Below are 17,011 nucleotides of genomic sequence, written 5' to 3' on the forward strand. Positions count from 1 at the left end.
CTCGACACCGGCGCACGGAGAGAGGTCTCTGATGCGAGCTTGGACAAGGTGAGGGCGGCCACACCTCCGTGGGCTAAGGAACGCTTCTCAGTTCCCCAATAAGACACCGATTCGGACCTAAATCCTAGATTTGCATACAGAGTAACTGGACCTGGACTGCATTTTGCCAGAGTGCTCTGAGCAACAGTGCGTGAGTAATCGTGTAGGGAGAACGTTGATCTCCCCGTGGGGACGAGCCAGTGTGCACTGGGCTGTCATAAGGCATCTTACCCGTCATTAACTTAGACTTTTCCCTCCAAGTACCAGCAAAAGTCGATTCTTGGTTACTTTTCTTTCTGCCGTCGAAGGTACTTCTAAACACACGCACGGCCCCCAGTCATCTAGATTCTGGGCTTCGTCCGTGGTGAGCCAGATGCACTGGCCCGTTGCGGATGATACGGGGACTCGTCCTCATAATGGGAAGGGGGGGAGGAGGCAGCCTGACTTTAGACGGAAGAGATACCACGTATTCAGATACACCCGTCTCTGAAAACGGGAGCGGAACGTCCGCGTGTCCGGCTGGAGCCCGGCACAGCCGGCCAAGCCGCGAACGCGCCGTTTCTCCGCCCTCTCCAGTCTGACTGCAACTCACAGCAGTTTCTGGAGATTCCTGAAAGATTCGTTAAATCCCAACATTAAATTGTTGTTGGAAATCGACGGTGTGCGTGCGGTTAATTGCTAACAGTTTCCTTTCATTCGTCAAGGAAAGCAGCTAATAAACTATGCCTGACACGTCACCAGACAGTCCCCTGCGAAGGGAGGAGACGCGCACGGTGTTTTCGTGCTGGCTGTTCACAGTCCTGTCCCAGTCGTAGTGATCCCCGCGTGACGCCAGGAGTCCCAGCGAGGAAGGCTCTCCCTGCTCATTCTCTCTGGGACCAGTGCTGCTGGAGGTGGACGTCTCCGCCAGCCCAAGTTAGCGTTTTATGACCGATCAGCTTTAGGATCAAAGCTCAGCTCTACCGTTAGCGAGGTAGACGTGACGCAGGTCTTTCCGACCCAGCCTCTTTCCTACCCTTCGCTCCACTCACTTACTTATCGAACGATATTTATTAAGCAACTTGAGTGGGCAAGGCCGTGGCTTGGGACTGAAATATTGTCCCCAGAAGCAACAATGTCTTGAACATACTAGATACTTAATAAAAAAGACTCGTCGAATGACGAGTGATGAAATGAACGCACGACGCCTGAGAGCTGACGTCTTAGAACTTCCGTTCCAATGAAAGTACACGTAGCACCAAGTGAGCAAAGACGTGGTTTCAAACAGCAAGAGGCATAACGAAGGACGATTTCCCCTTCAGAGGGGACTGGAGGCTCTGTGGTAGGGCAGCCGCTGGAGGCTCCTGGGAGAATATGGTGTGCAACATCTCAGGATGAGCGCATCTGGCAGAAGGAGCCGGTTGTGCAAAGGTCCTGCGGTGGGAATGAAGCAAGCTCGCCGCGTGGCTCGAATTACCACAGGAGGAGGGAGATCAGGGAAGCAAGCAGGGCTGGGTTAGGTGAGGCCCTCAGGCACAGGAAAGAGGTTGGGTTTTATTCTCAGTATAACGTGAAGCCGCCGGAAGGCAGTAGACAGAGAGATCCACCCATCAACTATGATCCACTTCGTATTTTTAAGAGATTGCTCTGGCCGCAGTGTGGAGAGTGGGCCGAAGGGAGGCAGGTGGCGGCAGCAGGGTGGCGGGCCCAGAGGGGCTGGTATCAGTAGCAGAGAGATGGCTGAGCCGGGCCGGGGCAAGGCCGTTAGTTGAACGTTACTGACCTTTATTTGTGGGCAGAGCCAACTGGCCCTTCTGGTGAGAGAGAGGGGGGCAGGCTGATGCGGGAGGTCTTGGGGCTTGAAGAACAGAGTGTGTTATTGGAGAGTTTGGGCAGAACCATTTCAGGACGGGCACCAGCATCTCGGGCCCTGCCGTGGACACCCTGCCTTCGAGGTCTTTTGCCTCTGGTCCCCACCGGCTTGGCTGCTGCCTGCCACCCCCCGCATCTGCTACTAGACTGTCTTGTGCCCTAGATACCCCACTGTGTGTTGTTGCAAACCCCTACCCCTTCCCTGCCTGGACGCTTCTCCATGGGCCTCCGCTCAGGGCCGTTCTCTCCAGACAGTCCCCATATCTGTCGGCTCAGGCCATGACATGCTGCACCAACAAGCCGTCCCCACAGCTCACGACAACAGAGCTGCGTTTCCCTCGGGGCATGGTCACCCTGTGTCCCTGCAGCTGGATTTCACGTCTTCATTGTCGCGGGGCCCCGGCCGTGTGGGCAGCCCCGTGTCTGGGACACAGCTGTCTGCTGACGGAGAGAAAGAATGACGGCGGGGGTTCCTGCCCCAGAGTCACAGGGAAGCCCCATGTGCGCACGTGAGTCACGTGGCCCCTCCCGGGGTCGGCCAGTGGGAAACAGATCCCCGTCCAGGGAGCGGCTAAGCAGGGAGGAGCCCGGCAGGGACGGGCTGAGGTCAGGTTCAACCTCACGTGACATAGGACTGGTTACGTAGGAGTGTGTTCGAAGGGCAGATTCTCAGCACCCCCCACCCCACCCCCGACCTACTGAAGCAGAAAATCCTGGAGGTGGGGGCAGGACGCAGGTGCAGGGGCGTGATTTGCCGGCCCTCCCGGTGGTTCCAGTGCATGCTCAGGTTTGAGACCCACAGACCTCGTGCACCTTCTCTGACTCTGCTACTGACAAGGTCAAGGGGGCTGCTCCCCGGCACACCCCCACTTCCATCACCACCGTATTCGGCAGACCCAGCCTTCTCGCTAGCAAGACTGCCACATAGTAGGTGCATAATAAATGCTGATGGAACCGTGTGGCACTCGCCACCCTCGCCCGGCTGCGGGGGTCCCCGGTCCGTCATGCTCTTGGGACTGGCATTCTGTGCAGGGTCAAGGAGAACCCGGATTCCGGGAGGTCACCCTCCGCGGTCTGGACCGTCCGTCTACACCAGTCCTCGCCCCGCCGGCCGGCTCGAGTCTGCTTCTTGCAACACTCACAGGGCGGACTTGGTCTCCGCGCCCAGGTGTGTGCTCCGATAGGTCGGCTTGGACCAGTAGGTCCAACAGCTCAACCCCGAGCTCCCACTCCAGGACTCTTAACTCCAGGCACCGGCCCGAGAACGCGGGCCCCGGCTGCGGCAGGTGGAGAGGAGCCGGGAGGGCAAACCGCTCAATTAAGACGCAGGAGGGTGGGCTCTGGGATGGTCGGTTCGCGTCTAGAAGTGTGCTCTCGAGGGTGAGTCCCCGACCCCCTCCAGGAACCGGCTGCTCTGGGAGGGAAGAAGACGGAGCGTTGCTCTGGCGAGAGACACTGAGGATCCGTAAGCAACATGGGCAGGACCTAAACGCAAATCTTGGAGGGACCGGGGGTTCTGACTCCAAACCCGAGGCAGCATGGACTTTGAACTGGGGGGAGACCTGCGGAGCTGGTGCCTCAACAGAGCTGCTCAGTGGGTTCCCTGGGGGTCTAATTCCATGGGCCGGATGCAGCGCGCCCCAGGTCCGTGGTGACCCCGGGAAAGCAGGGCCAGGGCGTCAGAGGAAGATGCGGAAGAAGGACGGGTCTTCACGCTCGGCGACTAAATCCTACATGTTCCATTTCTGCTGGAAACTTTCAGCTGCTCGGGGTTGCTGGAGACGGAAGCGATCACCCCGGTCTTCAGGGTTTGAGAGAGTGAAAAGCAAACCCCATACAAAGCATCAGGCTCATGACAATTGCTCAACGAATGTTAGTTGCCTTCCTGCAGCCTGAGGGGCGAGGGTGGGCACACGTAGAGTCTCGGCCCTGCTGCGCAGCCCTGGACAGGTGGGAAGCCAGGGTCAGAACCACCGGACAGCCCTGCCGTCCCACAGGTTTGCAGGCCAGTGAGGGACCTGCCTGGTGGGCTCATGCCAATGTCCTGAGGCCACCAAAGCCTGTAGCAGGAGCTCAGGGCCCACAGAGGGAGCAGGGACGTCCCTAGGGAAAGAAGGGGACAGCTGTTCGAGGAGCTGTGAAGAGACCTTCAGGCACCTAGCTGGGGTCGACAGTCCCAAAGAGAGAGGGGTTCATCAAGATGCTGTCATCAGGGAGCAGGAGAGAACTAAGGATGTGGCCACTGAGCCAACGAGGGGCATGGGTGGCCGGCTGGACCCTCACTTTGCCTTGCGTCAGCACCTGCTTGCCCACCTGTCCGCTTGACCCGTGGAGCCCCTGCTCCGTGCTGGTTCTGCTCATCAGGGGATAATTAGCCCAGCTTCCACCCCCCGGGATAAGGGTCCACTGCTGGGGCCGGACACGGGATACATACATCCCTGGGAGACGCACGCGCAGGCGGCCGGGGGAGCCCGAGGTGGTGCCTAGACAGCCGGGGGACGGGGATGGTCTCAAGGAGTGGTAGCTCTGGCGTCTACTTTGTGAGTGATGATGAAAGTCCCTCCCGAAGAGGGTGTGACACGGCTGTGGGAGCAGAGGGAGCGGCGTGGGGCGGCACATGGACACGCAAACGCGCGGGGCGTGCTCCAGGGCCAGCCCCTTCCTGCGGGAGTGCGGGGCTTGGGGGGCAGGGATAGGAGAGCGCCGCTGGCCACATTTCACATCGAGGAAGCCGAGCCCATGGGTCAAGTGCTCGCTCGGGGCCGAGCAGGGAGTGAACGCGGAACGGAGACGTAAGCCTGGGCGCTCGGCTCCCCGCTCCCGTGTTCCGGGAGTTCTGGAACAGTCTTCCTGCGGCGGCCTGTCTGCAGGTCGGTGTCGGGAGCTCGGAGTGATTTCCCGACACAGAACTTTTGTGTTCTTTGAACAGAAGAAAGAGTCAAGACACAGGTGCGGGCGTGTGAAGGTCTCGGTGTACAGAGGAGGCATGTCACACCTCCAGGGATTTAGTAGCAGAAAGTCGGAACCAGACTCTGTTATGTCCTTTGCCGTAGTCAGTCTGCGTGGGGGCTGGAGGGCTCGGTGTTAAAAACCATGAGACCCCGAAGGGCCTGGCAGGAAACACACGTGAACAGAAAGGGTTTTTCTCCATCGGGCATCACGCTGGGGTCAACTTCGCTGAGCAGGACCCCGTCCCGTCAGCGGGGCGTAGACACGAGCCCGCGGTCGAGACGGAGAAACCAGCCCCAAGCTTGCCCTTCTGCCGTCAGCCGGTCGAGAACCGGACGGAGTGGGAAGGAGACGAAATTGTTTCCAGGCGTCAGACGCGGGGCGTCCAGGAGGGTGAGGTCGGCAAGCAGGGCACCCCCAGTTTCTGCCTGGAGGGATGTTCGGGGCCGTGGGGAGCAGCCTCGGCCCCCCCGCCCCACCTCTCACCCGGGACTATTCCAGCACTGCCCCCGAAGGTGCCGGAGCCTTCCGTCCCGCTGGGTCCTCGCTCCGTGTCCGTGTCACCGGCCCCGCAGCAGCTCCTTCAGGCCCGCCCCCGGCCTCTCCCCTCCTTACTGGCCTCCACGCCCCTGCTCCCGTCTCTGCCTCCCTTCCGTGCCCCTCCTCCTTCCGGCTCTGGGGTCCCGGGCTGGGCCCCGCGGCCCCGGCTTCAAACGCCACCCGAGGGCGGACGGGCCCGTTCACGTCCTGGCTGCCGGTCCTTCCCCCGAGCTCCAGCGCGGAGAGACAGATGTCCGCTGACGCCTCCGTGGGTGTGTGACGGCACCGCACCCTTCACGGCGGCCCGCTAGGTCATGCTCTCGCCAGGCCCCTCCCGGGGCTCCCGCGGCGTCCCCAGCGGTCCCTGCAGCCGAGAACGGAGCCGCATCGGGGAGTCCTTCCGCCCCGCGTTCGCCTGTGGGCCCCGGTTCATTCGCACATCCCACCCGCCTGCCTGTGCCTCGCCGCCCCTCACGCCCGACCAACTCCACGCCCTTCGCTCGGGCGCTGCTGCCCTCCCCTTGCCCCGGAGCTCATCCTCCGTAAGGAGCCGAAGGGATCCAACCAACCGGTCGAAACCGGGTTGCGTCACCTTCGCTGGCTCCCGCAGCATGTGGACCAAACAGGGTCTGTGGTCCCCCCGGCGCGCTCACCTCCCACCGAGCCCCGGATCCCCGTGCTGCCCAAGCACCTCACGCCCGTCCCCACTCGGGGCATTCGCTTGGCAGAAATGTCCTCCCTTGTCCCCACGTCACCGAGCCGGAGGGGTCCCCCAGCCTCCTCACGACCACCGGTCCCTGCCATTCACGTTACCAGGTGTCCAGGCACCTGTCCTGACTCACTTACTTGTACACCACGTGGAAACCACCGAGCGCTGCTTCTCTGGCGCCCACCCCAGGGCTGAGCCCCGCGGCCTTCGGGGAGCATTTGTGGAAAGGACGGAGCATTTCCCGAGACTGGCATTAAAGGCGAGAACACATACGGAGCCGTGCAAAGGACGTGTCGCCTACGAGAGGAAAAACATTATTAATGTGGGTTTGGGACGCTCCACACAGTGAAAAACGCCGGTGGATAAACTCCTGTAGATTAGCTGCCCCGTTCTCCCGCAGCAACGAAAAATAGCGTAAAACAGGACATTTAGACATGACACATGTAAGGACCGTCATAAGCTTTTCCTTGAACAGAGCACAAAATCCACGAAATGCGAGCGTTCGCACGACTGTTTGGCCATCTCTGCATTTGTGAGACTAGGATTCTGGAGCCGAGAAGGTGGCTCGGGTGAGTTTCTGCGGGGGCAGACGATGGGACAGACACCGGTTGGCCGGGGACCCCACACGAGAGCACGTGCGTCTGCGGCCTGGAGGGTAGAGCCGTCCCGGAGCAGCGGAGGCGGACCGTCCCCCCCGGGGCTCTGGAGCTGCTGTCGCCCCTGGAAGCAAGAGTGTGGGTCTTCCAGCTCCTGCTTCTGCCTGGAACAGTGTCGGGGCAGCTGGCTTCATGGGGGGAGGGGAGCTTGCTTCAGCTGAAGGCAATGGTGCGAGCCGCTCCCCTGATGCTGGGGCCGCTGACGCTGGCAGGTGGAGGGGTCGGCCGTCCAGGGTGGGAGAGGGGCCCCGGGCAGCCCAGCACAGTGCCCACCCAGACCCCCAGCCCCCATCCCGGCTGGCTCTGGGGATCAGCACAGCCTCCAACGGCACCAGGGCCCCGTCCGCACGCCGCTTGGAGAGCACTGAGCTGGGCCCTCAGGAGAGGGGCTCTGGTCACCTCAAGGACCTGCCTGGCCCCTCACCCTGCAGGGAGCCACGTGAGAATTGGGGGGGTCTCTTCCCGGGGCCGACGTGAGCCTCACGTTGCCCCGGTGCCTCTGCCTGACGGAGAGTCGGGCTGTAGCAGAGCAAACGGGGAGGGACCAGCAAGGAAGGGCGTTCCTCGCGTCCAACACAGAGAAGCAAGAGACCCAGAAGAAGAAGTACGACTATGTGTAGACGGGTTCCTGCGGTGTAAACAAGCACAGAGCAGATCGCTGGGGGAGCATGTGGGGTCCCCTCTCGGGTCCGGGAGGCACAGCTAACGCAGGACGGCTTTGTTTCCGGGTCTCCGCGGCCGGGAGAGCATCCTTCTTGTGTGACGTGTGCTGGCCACTAGCGATTTGTGACCCAGAGAGGGTCTGACCTGAACGCAGAGACCCAGGAACGGGGACCACAGCGCGGGGTTTCGGGAACCCGCGGTTCGCAGGCCGCCGCGCTGCTCCGTGTCAGTTTAATTCTTTCTTCTCAGTGTGGTGGCGAAAGCGAGTTTCATCTCCACAGTCACCTTTTCAGTTATTAAAATAATATTTCAAAACTATTATAGTAACTCCTCGTGCTCGGGCTCCACTCCGAGGTTTAACCCTGTAGTTTCAAGTGAGGAAGCCAAATGTGGAAATCGTGTCCAGTTGGCAGCGAGAAGTCACCGATGCCCAAAACTGTCCCTCCCCTGGACCGAGCTGTGAGGACGCCGGGCTGACCTCTGTGTTTGCACGGCTGCTCCCTGAAACGGTTGGTACCAAGTGCTTGCTCCGCCCTGGACGGGGTTCTGGGGGTGAGGGCACAGCAGCGGACAAAACGCACCATTTAGTGGGGGGCCCCACGGCCCCAAGCCGGACCGTGCCTGCAAGAGACGGACACAGCGGCTCCTCCCCGGGCTCCCACTCCTCTCGACTCCGTTACAGATGCAGAAGCCGAGGCCAGAGATGTTACTAAGGACGCTGAAGTCACCCAGCTAGCAGGGTTTTGAACTTGGACCTCATTTTGGTTAAATCCCGCTCTGACTCTGAAGCCGACGTTCGGAACTGTGCCGCGCGGGCCGTGGTCAAAGGGAAGAGACCTCTGCTGGGGCCCTCTTTGATCTTTTCCTCCTGCTCCCCCTCCCCCGCTGGACAGGGGTGGGGGTGGGCGGAACCCTGGGGTCCCTGTCCTGCCCCTGGGCTGTCCTCACCCTCAGGCAGAGGCCCCCGCGTCCCACTCCGAACGAGAAGTCACAGAAGCAAGTCACCGCGTCGGTAAGAGGCCTGCCCTGACACCCGCCCGGCTTCTCTGTGGTTTTCTCTCTCCTTCTCTTATGCTGGCAAGTGTGTTCATGTAAAGACAGAAAAGGAGCCGCACGATTTGTCACAGGCACACGGTCCGTCCCGGCCTCCAGGATGAACTGTAGCGGGCAGAGTTCATCCATCACTCCCATGACTGGCCTTGCGGGGCCTGGTCGGCAGAGGGCCCCGAGCCGGGCGCTGGAGCCTGCTGTGTGCACGCGTGTGCAGTCTGTGTGTGCACGTGTGTAAACCCTGTGCTCCCGGGGCGGGTGGGGGAGGATGCTCGCCGAGCTCTGAGCCACCTGCCCTGCCTCGCCCGCTCCCTCAACCTGGGGGACGCGCCTTGTCCCCTCTGTGGCTGTCTCACTGCACAGAGCGCGCGGGGAGCAGGCCATGACAGGAGCCTCCCCAATCACCTCCCACATCAAGCTTCTGCGTCCCCGAAATATCCATCCACGTCCTTCCCAGATATGCGAGGCAGTTCTCTGACGCCCCCAAATCCTCTTTGTCCTTCCGGAGGGGACTGAGACCGTTCATGTCCGCAGGCGTTTCCATCAGATTCTGTGGTCCCAGAGACCCTTCCCGAGCTCCCCCGAGCCTCTCACCGCGGAGCCCCACGCGTCCCCAAACAGGAGGCATCAAGACGATGGCCACAGCTTGAAGAAATCGAACCTACGACACCGGTTCATTTAGTGCTGCTGCTGCTGGGGACAGTGGACGGCCCCATGCGATGGAGACCAGCACGTGCTCTGAAGGAAATCGATGAGATGATCTATCTGTGTGTCGCACGGTCACTCCCTGTCCCCAGCAGCACAGCGGCCAGAGCTGGAGTTCCCATGGAGATGTGTCTCGTTCAACCAGGTTAAACACTTGCCTTGTATCCAAGACGTTTTTGCTCATCGAGGCAAAGCCAAGGAGCCCGAGTGAATTGTCAAACCCCCCCCCCCCCACCACTAATACGGCGTCAGTTCTGAGGCAGAGAGGGTCGCGGTGAATTTCCAGAAGATCGGCTTTGCCGGGATGCCTGGTGCGTGGAACTAGCCGGCTCTGGGCGGAAGCTTGACCACGCTACACGGGCAGCAGTTCTGTGTGCTCGCCGGGATGAGGGTGTGAGCCGCCCGTCCGCGTCTCTGCGCCAGGAGGAACAGGAGCCACGGACAGCAGGTGCCGGCTCTGGACAACCGCCTCCCCCCGCAGGCTCCCCCGGAGCCCAGGCCTCTCACGCCCCCTCTGCCGCCTCTGAAACCGCACCACACGGCACCCCTCGCTCCCACGGGACAGCTCTGTGTGCAGGGACCCGTGCTCGTCTTCACGGGACAAGGAATGCTGTCGAGGGAACTGAAATGACGCCCGGAGACGGGGCTTCTCCAGCTCTGATGCTCTTTCCAGCTCGGGGTTCTGGGTGCGTCTGAGATGCCCGTGGTTCGGACATGTGGGAAGAGGTGGACCCGTTGTTGGCCCAAGTGTGGACCACCGCCGGGACAATGCGCCGTGTCCCCCGCTGGGCAGTGAAGGACGGAGATAAAACACCCGGAGCGTCCCTGCTGGCTGGGAGCTGTCAGTCCAGGGCAACGGCTTGCTGGGGGGTCTGTGGGGGGGCGTCTGCTCATCAGCTCTGTTCCTACATCACCTGCTGGAGCGCACACCTCCTGAAAGCCAAGATTGTGTCTCGTACCTCTCACCAGGTCTGTCCCCAAACCTGGGGGGGGGGGCTTGGCGCCCGGAAACCACTCGCACACATCAGCTGGGCAGATAAACGGTTCAGAAGGGGTTCGGGTTTCAGCAGGAAGGACTGCAGGCGGAAGGGAGCCGGCGGCAGACAGGATCCGTCCACCTCCGTGAGCGGGATCTGAGACCGTCGCCTTGGCCGGCACCGAGTGCGGCTTGGGCACAGGAGCAAGCGTGCGCCCCATTCACGGGGGTGACAGATGCAGGATGCAGACAGAGCGGGGTCGTGTGGCCAGTGCTGGTGTAAGCATCAGACCCGGGGCCCAGGCGACTCATGGAGGGTCCGAGAGCCCTCTCCTGAAGGACTGGGAGCTTGTCCTTCCAGGAGGGACAGGACGCAGAGACCTGGGGCATGGGAGGTTGGTGGGAAAGCCGTGGGGAGACAAGCTGTGGTGTGGTCAGCGGGGGAGGAAGGCCCTGTAGACTGGCCCAGTGAGTCTGAGCGTTGTTTGCTGGGTGATGGGAGCCCCTGATGGTTATTGAGGGAGAGTGTCCTCACACAAGCGCTGTGGTGGGTGGACTGAAGAAGGACGGGGACAGTCTGGCCTGGACTAGGTGCCGATGAGCTCGGTCCCGTGTGGATCCTGGTGGCGACACCACCCGCGTTTGGAAGCCTTTCCAAAGACCCCCGTGCTTGGAAGATACCTGAGGCCCCGGACGCCGTCCCGTGCCTGCCCCCAGCATTGGTGTTCCTGCCGCTGTCTGCGGGAACAGACCTCCCTGAGTGCCGGAACGTCCTCTCTTATGCCGACTTAGACTCCGTGGCCCGACAGGGTGCACGGAACCGTCCCCCAGAAAAGCCCTGTAGCTGACAAAGGAGACGTCCCCAGCTGTCCCTCGGGAAGTCGGCTTCTGGTTCCCGCAGGGGTGGATTGTACGTGCCACCAGCCGGGCCCTGGGTGCGTCCGGGAAGGGGTTTTGGAGGGGACGAACATGCAATCCGGCAGACTGAGTCAAGGCTCTGTCCTCCTGCCGGACGGGACACGGTCTCCGCCTTCCGACTCCAGAGGCTGCCGCTCTCGGGTCTTTGCACAGCGGGCTGTGCACCCAGGGGCGTGGGCCCCGGAGCTCGTCCCTTAGAACTCTCCGCCCCCACGGTCGCCCGCACGGTGCATACGGCGTAAACGTATGGATCCTGCAGGCTCCGTTCCTCCGAAGAACCCTGACACGCGCCCTTGGCTTCCCACCCTTGTTGCTTCCCTGCACGCTCGCCAGCGGCTGATACAAAGGGCGTGTCCTGCTCGCCTGACGTGGCCCCAGGAGCTCTGATCCCGGCCGGGGGCGTCCACGCCCGCCTCTGTCACTGTGACCCGTGTCTCTCTAAGCGGTCACAGTGGGATCGACCTCTGACCCCCATTTTCTCCCAGGACGCTCGGAGAGGGGCAGGACTGGGCCCAAGGCCACACAACAAAGCCAATGACACAGCTGGCGACCCAAATGTCTGTGGAGAGAAACAGGGCTTCTAGCCTGGGTCCCCGCTGGATTGCACACCGTAACTGGTTCTAACCACAGAAGGAAAACCTGAAACACTAGGTCCTTTGAGTAGGTTGTCCCCCCCGACGGCGACAGGAGCCCCGCAGGGTGGCTGGTGGTCGTCTCCTCACCCCCCTCACTTCCCTGCAACCGACAGGGGACTGGCCGCCACTGGCGTCACCATGGTCCTGCGGGTGGGAAAACCAGGGGTCCTCGTGACTGATTGTCAGACCGTGTGCACAGATGTCGGAGGCTGGCCCGTCCGCTCCCGGACCCCACACTGCACCGTCGCTCCCTGTGGGCATCCCCAGACCCGCCCCCACACTTGCTCCCCACATGTGGCCACGGCCCCCGCCTCGCTGGTGCATTCCCCACGCGGCGCCGGGCAGCTTGCCTCCTGGACGGGCTGTCGAACCGCATGGGCGTGTAATATGGCGAGGTGAACCAGGTCAGGCTTCGACCAGATTCAGAAGTAGCCCCGGGGAGTTGGGAATACTGGTTCCTTCCCCCCAGGGCTCCTCTGCCCCTTGGGGAGGCAGAGAACCGGCTCCCTCACCACTGGGGGAAACCGGGCGTGTAACCCATGACCAGACCCTCACAAAGTCTACTTTCACACCTGACGATGGAGATGATGCTCTACCCTCGCAGTGTTCCAGAAGCCCCCGCGCCCCCTGCAACGGCTCACCCCGTCGCCCCTCGTCAGTACTGGAGGTGCAGACCCTCTCCCGGACCCCGGCTCCAAGGCAGACAGCGTCCTGGGGCTGGGCTCCCGTCAGCGCCCATGTGGGCAGGTAAACCCACAGAAGACCGGGACGTTCCCCTGCTGCGCTCACTCCGGTTTGCCCAAGGAGAGCCCGTGAGAAACACATGGGCTCACTGTGATGTTGGAGGGACGGTCAGCGCCGGGGTTGGCCCTCAACCCCGTGGCCCAGAGAAGTCACCTCCCTCCTCTGGACCGCGGTTTCTCTACCAAAACAAACAGGCCAACCAACAGCAACAACAAACCGGTCTCTAACATGAGAGCCTGTGGTTGTCAAGAGGATCTCTGGGGAGACTTGGAGTCCGCCGGGAATCGCACGAGGCTGGACACTCGTCCCTGAGACCCTGAGGTCGCGCAAGACCTATATTTTCTAAGCCGTCGGGCTTGGGGAGGGAAATACCATGATTTTACATCGTCCCCGAAGAACAGAGCTGCTAAAATGTGCAACTGCCTAGACCCAGCGCCACACCCTCCCCGCCGCCCCCCAGTCCCCGCAGCCCGGAGACGGAAGACGTTCCCACATGCACCGGGACGGGGGGAGGCAGATACCCCCCGCTGCTGGGATCCAGACGCGCTTGCCTTTGTCCTCGCCTCGGTCTGATTTCCAGGTCGCCACATTACAGATTTACATGGTGCGTCCTGAGGGGCCGGGGGAGAGGGGAAAACAGAAGCCAGAATGGCAGGAGGGAGCCGTCATTCAGCACGTGGTCACTGCTTTAATCACAGACACAAGGGACACTGATTTATAAATGATCTTGGGGAGGTAAAGACTGCTGCCTGCATTTTGGAATTAATGTTTAATTACCTATGAAATCCTTAATTACACAAGCAACACAGTAATACGTTTCCCCTTCTGAGACAGGAAACACGGCCCCGAGGGAGGCGGACGTCCACTTGGGACCACCAGCGTCCTCGCCCACCCTTGACGCCGCGCTGGGTAGCAGGACCGCTGCCGGGACGGACTTGTTGACTGCACGTGACGTTCCATCCCACTCCTTGAGTCCCGCTGGAGGAAGGGACCGGTCTCCGTCCCTATCCCGACACATCGTCACTACCCACGTTCCGCTCTGAGCGTGATCACGGCAGAGACCGTCTTCGCCCGTGGGGGTGCGCTGCCCCGGGAGCGGCTGCCCTGTGAGGCACCCCCACGATTTGTGGGTTTAGTGCCAACCCTTTATGTTCCCAAACTCTTCTGGAACCTCCTTGTTTTAAATTACATGGCATTAGTGATGAGAGACTCAGCACCTTTCCATGTATGTTTTCTGTTATTTCTTATTATATGATCATTTTTACATTGTGTTCTTTGTGGAGGTTTTTAATTTTTTTTCAATTATTTTTAGGAATGCTAATTTTTTCCCCTACTATTTGTTGCAAACATATTCTCCCAGGGGCAGACATTGTATCCATTTGCCCCTTAACATTTTAGTGTGTGTTTCCTAAGAATATGGGTATTCTTTTTTTTAAAGATTTTCTTTATTTATTTGACACAGAGAGATCACAAGTAGGCAGAGAGGGAGGCGGGTGGGGAAGCAGGCTCCCCGCTGAGCAGAGAGCCCGATGTAGGGCTCGATCCCAGGACCCTGAGATCATGAGCCAAAGGCAGAGGCTTAACCCACTGAGCCCCCCAGGTGCCCAAGAATAAAGTTATTCTTTTATGTAACCGAGTGCTGATGTTGAAATCAAAACCTTTCACGCCGAGGATATCACTTTACCAAACCCACCGTCCATGTTCCAGTCATTTCCTTGTCCCAGTACTGTTCTTAACGTCAATCTTTCCCTCCAGGGCATGGGGCATTGGGGTGCACGAGCCCCTGGCTCCGGGGCTCCCCGACGGACCAGGTCAGCCACGCGCCGCTGGCAGCATCAAAGGCAGGGAGGCGGCGGGGGTGAGACAGGACAGGCGTTCGTTTCACAGAGTCAGGCCCCAGGAAGCCTGCGGACCAGCGCCTCAAAGACCGTCCCCCAAGGGTGGAAAACAGCTCCAGGCCTACAGGAGGAGGACGTGGGCAGGTGGGCGGTGAAGGTCAGGTCCGTCACTGTCCCGGGGTCAGCCATGGGGTCTCAAGGGCCCAGGGCCGTCCTGGCTGCTCGAGGGGGCGGTTTCTGTTCCCACCGTGGGATGCTCAGCCATCAGGGTCTCCGGCCTGAGCCAAGGCCCCGCTGGAAAGAAGAACCCAGCTGCGAAATCTGAGGTCAGAATGGAGGCAGCGGACGCCCTTTCTCGACGCAGCGTTGACTCACTGGCCTTGGTCCCGGCCGATCTAGAACTGTCCGTTCCACAGCCTTCCTTCTGCCACGACACGGATAATTCTGGGCCACGAGTCCGTTCTCCGCACTCGCCGGTTATTCCCTCAACTGCATTTTGTCCGATGTTTTCTCCCACCCAGATGCAAGTCTTGCTGCAAATGCGGCGTCTGTTTCTCTCAGGGTCTCCTACCTGGAGGCCCACGGTGAACACCAGCTGTTTCCGTAACGGCGATCGTGACTGCCGGCCCCGAGTGTGACGGTCAGCCCGTCGCCGTTTCCCCTGACCTTCATTGGAATGTCCCCCAGACACAGCGATTCGTCCCCGATTCTTGCCTGGACCCGTCCTCACCACGACGGCTACAGAGCGGTGACTCCCCGCACTCACCAGCCGGCCTTCTCCTGCAAGGTCGAGCCCCTCCCTCCACGGACTCGCCCACGCGCTCGCACCCCGCCCTCTCCTGCGCCCCCTCCACCTACAAGGACGCACTCCTGGATTCCTGTGTCACTGTGACTTGCGCCCGCTTTGGACTCCATCAGCTCCCTCGGGCGTCTGGAGCAATCACCATGAACTTGGTACTTGGTGGCTTCTAAAAACCACATTTACCCTCCTACTGGAGTCAGAAGTGCAGAAGCGCTTCCACGGAGCCCAAGTCCAGGTCCCGGCCGGGCCACGCCCCCTCTGGAGCCCGGGGAGACCCCTCCCTCCCGGATCCAGCTTCCGGAGCCCCCCTTCGTAGCATGCCCTGGCTTCTGTCCTGCCCTCCACCTTCAAAGCTGGCGGGGCGGCCCCCACTCACGGTCCCGTTCTGCCCCGTGTTCTCGTCTCTCTCTGCCTCGCGCTGGTAAGGACACTCGTGGTTCCTTTAGGGCTCCCTGGATGACCCTGGAGAATCTCTCCGTCTCAAGATCGTCACCTCGATGGCACCCGCCGGGTCCCCTGAGCCATCTCAAGTGACGTTCACAACGGGCAGGGATTAGGAGCCTCTTATCTTCGGAGGCTGCGGATCCCACGTCTCTTGTGGTCAAAGTCTGGTGCTCACATTACCGCAAGCGTTGGCCCGCGGGGGTCCCCTTCAAGCTGGTCCCTTCGTCCTTGTGACGAGCCCCACCACTCCGAGCAGTTATTCCCTTGCGCGCAGCGTTACTTCCCCGCACAAGATGTTTCTGGCTCATCTCGCACATTCTTCTTCCCGCCCTTGAATCAGTCAACCCTCCACGGGCCTCGTTCCGTGTCGTGGGAAGGACATTTGCAAACCACGATCTGGGCTGTTGTGGGAGGTCCTCATTCCCGGCTCCTGACAGCGGAGAGAGCTGGCAGACAGCACGTATGCGCACACGGTCCCCTGCCCTGCCCTTTCCTTGGGTTTCCCGGAAACGCATCCCCCCTCTTGCCTTCCTTTGTGGGCTCTTCTTGAGAAGGGTCTTGCCTGCCTGTCTTGTTACGCCATGAACGCTCCGCACGCGGAGATCGCGGGGATATTTGTCGTTAAAGCCTGTCTTACTGACGCGGGCCTTGGACGTGACCGTTCCAGGTAAAATTTCCAGAGCACGCGATGGTGCCTTCCCATGTGCCGGCGTGAGCTCTCCCCGAGACCCTGAACTGCAGACTTGAGTACGAACACGGTTCTGTTGTTTTCCTTCTTCTGGGACCCAGCGGACCCCGTGTCGGCCACTTTCTCTCCTCCCCACTTTCACGTCCCGCTTTAACTCCGTTTCATTCTGACGGCGACTTTTCTGTCTTGTCTTCATGCCGCTGATTAAGACTTAATTCGACTTTTTCCCCTTAGCCATCTTATGATTTATGTTTTATTCTGAGATGGTTTTGCCTTGTGGTTCCCTCTCTCTCTCTTGCCTTCACTTCTTTGCTTCTCTCTCCTCCTCTTTCTGACGTTTCTCTTTTTCATCTTTGAGTTCCTATTTCTGCGTGTTTTTTAATGACTCCAAAAGCTAGTTCGAGGAGGTCAGACGTCGTCTAAACCGTGTCACGCTGCCCTTCGACCCGACTTCCCGGCTTTGTGAGAAGAACGGTCATCGGCTAAACGGTTATGATTCACATTTTTAATTTTCCTTTTTATCGTAGCTGGGTCTAGAGTTGGTTTGGTTTCTGCGTATGCTAGACGTTCAGTGACGAGGGCCCTGGTTCAACAGAACTTTCTTCCGTCCGTTCAGGGAAACGCAGCTGTAATCTGTGATGTGGAGGTGCCGAGGTGGTTTTTCTTCCCTTCCTGCAGGGTCTTTGGTGGGTCCACCCCGACTCCCTCTTTCCCCTTCACTGCCACATCCCTTGGGGGCGTAGGCATCGCTCCTTCTCTGTAGGGCTGACCCTGTCCCTCAGCCGTGGGCGTCCCTTTGGTTCA

Source organism: Mustela erminea, chromosome 5 (assembly GCF_009829155.1).
Source record: "Mustela erminea isolate mMusErm1 chromosome 5, mMusErm1.Pri, whole genome shotgun sequence".
In the NCBI taxonomy this organism is placed as follows: Eukaryota; Metazoa; Chordata; class Mammalia; order Carnivora; family Mustelidae; genus Mustela; species Mustela erminea.